The sequence below is a fragment of the Nelumbo nucifera genome, chromosome 2 (assembly GCF_055504915.1).
Source record: "Nelumbo nucifera cultivar China Antique chromosome 2, China Antique-T2T, whole genome shotgun sequence".
NCBI classification, from domain to species: Eukaryota; Viridiplantae; Streptophyta; class Magnoliopsida; order Proteales; family Nelumbonaceae; genus Nelumbo; species Nelumbo nucifera.
In genome coordinates, this window is record NC_142650.1 from 54,812,987 (window position 1) to 54,817,643 (window position 4,657).

At 33.3% G+C, this 4,657-nt stretch overlaps 1 long non-coding RNA gene across 1 annotated transcript; it reads left to right on the plus strand.

Moving 5' to 3' along the window:
• Positions 1 to 629: 629 nt before the first annotated feature.
• LOC104601284 (uncharacterized) lies at positions 630 to 3,505 on the plus strand. The gene is made up of 2 exons (XR_735849.3): positions 630 to 893; positions 3,034 to 3,505. It is a non-coding gene; the product is annotated as an uncharacterized LOC104601284 (long non-coding RNA).
• Positions 3,506 to 4,657: the final 1,152 nt, after the last annotated feature.

The following is a 4,657-nucleotide window of genomic DNA, read 5'->3' on the forward strand; positions in this document are numbered from 1 at the left end:
AATAAGTACTTGAAAACAAGTGCATATTCGAATAAGCACTTATTTGCATTTGGCACCCAACTTTTTCAAGTGCTTATTTTTAAATAAGCATTTGTGACTATTTTGTCTTTTATTTTCTTTCAAATTTTCAAAATATACCCTTTGAAAGCACTTTTATTAAAACACTTTTATCTATGAAAGTACTTTTATGAAAGTATTTTTACAAAAGCACTTTTATAGAAGTACTTTTATGAAAGCACCTTTACAAAAGCACTTTTATAAAAATACTTTTATGGAAGCACTTTATGTTTATAGAAGTACATTTATAAAAGTGCTTTCACAAAAGTACTTTTGTAAAAATGCTTTCATAAAAGTGCTTTTATAAAAATGCTTTCATAAAAATGTTTTTATAAAAATGCTTTCATAAAAGTGCTTTCTTATAAGTATTTTTATAAAATTCAACTAGGGATAATTTTGGAAGAAAAAAATTGAATAAGTGCTTATTGTATAAACACTTAAAAAAAACTGAAAATTTGGGTTTAAAAAATAAGCTCTTATTTTTAAAATAAGCAATTATTTCGGACTTATTCCCAAATACCAATAAATGATTGATGACGCAAATAAATATTTATTTTGAATAAACACTTATTTTTAAGCACTGCCAAACATGGCCTTAGTAACGCCAAATCTACCGGCCGGTTCCCAAATTCCAATTAAAATCGTAGCTTGAATGAGCAAATCCATGAGTGAGATTCTACATTGTGCAGATTGAACGTTCATACATGATAGAGCCAGACAATCAGCTTTCAGTTGTAAATCCAGAGAAATGGCGCTCTATCTCAGTGCCTCTGAAGTGAGACCAGATTATTCTGAGGCAAAACCGCCAAAACTGTGCATACCTATAGCCATTACAGGTTCTGTTTATCTCTTCTCTGCAATTTAGGCTTTTTCTTCCTGTTCTGTTCTACTTTTTCAATTTAATGTATGTTGAGCCATAAGAAACCCATGTGCAAACTGTCAATAATCTTCACTCCAGGGTTAGAAACACGTACGTGATTCATGTTATCTTTGAGTTTCCGTGGGCAAATTTTACATGGTTGCGCAGTTTAGTTTTGATTTCTTCTATTTCTTCACTGTAAATCTCGGTTGACAATGGATGATGTTAAGATATCCAGTTGGTTAAAAGCGTTGCCTTTGGCACTTGAATATCACCAAACTGATAAAGCGTTGCAAGGTCGTTCCTCTAGTTGCTTAGGTGGGCGCCTAGGTGACGCTTAGGCAATAAGAATTTCGTAAAATAAAAACTAAGTTTTTCCTACTTCTCTAGTTTATATACAATTCAGCATGCATATTAATTGGAAAAATAACAATTTTATTTATTAATAACTTAAATTTCTTCTCAAAACATGGAAAATCAATCTATCCAACTAATAGTATTTCAACTATAATAATTTCAATACTTACAAAAATGATACCGAGCTAATAAATATTTAACAGAGCAATTTCATCTCAAATTAGCAACTAAATAAGGCTATAATTTTATATGGTAAAATTTAAGATAGAGAGTAAGTAAAATAGAAAAAGAACAATGGTGGAGCTGTTGTTTTATTTAATGTAAGAGACTTCTTTATATTTCTGTTTTGTTTTTCTTTTTCTCTTCTCAAAACCTTTGGATCTTTTAAATTTCAGTAGTAAAACGTTAAAAAAAGTATAAATGATATATATTGGTATATTAGTAATTTACTATATAATAGAATGTAGGAACATAAATAATAGTAAGATATAGCAATATAAATGATACTATAATAAGGCCTCCATCTTGTCATTTTAGTCTCCTAGGTGGGCACCTTATCGCCTGGTTTAAACAAGGCGTTTAGGTGAGGCACCCGGCCAAGAGTGCCTAGTTGCCCAGTCAATGCCTAGGTGATGCTTGACAGCTATGTCTTCCTCTCAGTTGCATTCTAGAACTAAAGGGAATGGCAAGGAGGTTGGGGTGGTGTTACAGGATAAGGCACCAAGAATTGTGTCAGAATATGAAAAGAACCGAGACACCACCTCAGGTTTATGGGCAAATTTGGCTGGGGAGGGGGGGGGGGGGGGGGGTTAGGGGTGTATGCATTGAAGCAGTTGGAAACCTTTTAAGTCAAAAAGGCTTTTGTTTGGAATCATTTAGGTATGTTCCAGGAAGTTTCTCTACTTCTTATAGAGGTGTTGTTTTGGAAGGTGGCTTCTGACTAGCTCATATATGTGGAATATGCGAATTATTTGCCTGTGTCTGGTTTTTGGGAACCAGATCAGAAGAACCATTTCTGTATTTCCACACACATTGGTGGAAGAGAAATTTCAATAAAAAATGTCAAGGAAGCTCTAATTGTGGGAATCAGGATGTGGATACTATAAACAATTTCCACAAGGACAGCAAGAAAGATGTCTTCTTCAAGAATGTTTAGGTTTCATCTCTGGAGAGTTCTAATCCATTAAGTTCATTGACTTCATTGTCAAATGGTGGAAATATTGACTGACTAGGTACTTGACACAATTCTGCTGAATATTTATATTTAGTCCATAAGATAATCGTTACTCTAAAAAAGCTGTTGAAACTAATATTCAGAAAACATTATGTAGTGTTTACTGTTGAGTCTTGACCTATGATATCCAGATATCTGCACAAGGGTGTTGTATTATGTTGGATACTTCAATTTTTAGTGTAAATTTCACATCCAATACCGTATCCAGCCGTGTCCTTGTCATGTCCTGGTAACATAGGACTTGCCATGAAACAGTAAATAAAATTCTTAACTTCTTATGATCTGTGTAACTATCTCATGAACATTTCTTCTTTAGTGCATTTCTTATTTGTTTTCACATGCTTAAAAGTTTTCACCTTGCCTTTTCTCCCTATCTTCTATAAATATTATTTTATTATCCCCAAAAAATAGCAAGAAATAAACCTTTTTGGCCTGGAATAGGGATTCTTTTCATGCATTCACAGATGCTACTTTTTTGCTTCTTGACAAAACAGTACTAACTCAAATCAGTTTATTTTCTTGCCAGCTGCACTTAGGTTCTTGGGAGAGAAGAAAACTCTATTATCACCTTAAGTGGTCGTTGCATTAGGGATTCCCTGTTGCAGATGGGTGCCTACTCATTTAGGTTTTCATCTTTTACTGGTAGACGAATGTGTAATATGGTATCATTTGATCCGTTTTAGGTTTGAACTCTTCTTGTGATACTTATGGGGATGGTTGACATCAATTCGTTGCCTATTCATTCATTGAATGTACCTTCTAAAGCTTGAGTGATTTTTATGTCTGTGATCTTTATTTCTTTTTTCTTAGGTTAGTACAGAACCCTGGTGAATTTGTTGTAACCTTTCTGAGGGCTAACACATAGGATTCATCCGTGGTAATCACTATAGGAATTCTGGCTGTAGTAGTGCCCTAATGCTGAGTATTGATGCATTTTTGTAGAACTTCTTGAGGTTCTGATTTAACAAATGGAAAATGCCAACTGTTGATTTCTTTCACCAATTGTATGTGTGTGAATGTATGTATGTATCAGAAACAGTTCAGAATTTTATTAATGACAAAAACTGAATCTATTACATCAGAGGAAAACTTATTAGTGATGAAAGGCAAGAGACCCCTACATCAGAAAGATGCCGAAGTGAGAGAAGCAATATACAGCATAAAGCTGAGCTAAAATCTGAATTGATATAGAGAAACACAATCAACCTACTGGATGAATTTGAACTGAAATTTGAATGTCATCATGCTTTCATATGCATTTTTTTTTTATAACTTATACGCCAAATTAATACTTTGGTTCATAATGCTGCATTTTCCTTTTACCTTTAACAATGTGCTAATTGCACAAATACATACTTTATGATTTAGCATGTTATCCTAGTTTTTAACCTAATTTTAACCTAAGTTTTGAACAAAATTCCCCATGTTAAACAAGTGTTTCTATTACAAATTGTGTAATGCTTTTGTCTGATTAAGAATTAAGATATGTCTAATTTCAGTGTGACAAACCTGTAGACCCTTTTTCTGCCGTTCTCTCACTATATCTTAAAGGAAGAGAGAAAGGCATGTCAACCTTTGCACTGTTTACATCTACTATTGTTCATTAGCATATGGAGGCAATATTGTAATAGTAACTAGTATGATGATAATTATTTGGGTGAGATCTCACTTACAACCTTCTGTGCTACAGATTGGAATATGCAGGACCGTGTCTCCTTCTGTTCAATATCATGTAGGTCCTGCAGATATTAAGACATTTGGATGTTTTCCAAGCATGCTAATCTATCAAATGATCAATCAAAAGGGGTTGTAGTTGCAATCTTTAACATTGTATTTCAGATATCTATGGACTGATAACTTTTTTTTTCCTGGAATAAAACAAGGGGAGAGAAATTTTTGAAGGGGTGGGTATGGGTTGTCATCCTTATGGAACCATTTGACTTCTTAAATAAATGAATCAATTTTCTACTTTTAAGAATTTTGATACGTATTCCTTTCTGCTTCAAGAATTTGCATATCAATACAATTTATGTATCTTACCTTTTGAATATAAATATATTATTTCCATCAACCAGAGCTATCCTTACTCCCAAATGACATTTAGTGCTAGAATACAGGAAAATAAAGTGGGGGTACCTTTTGCCAAGGGG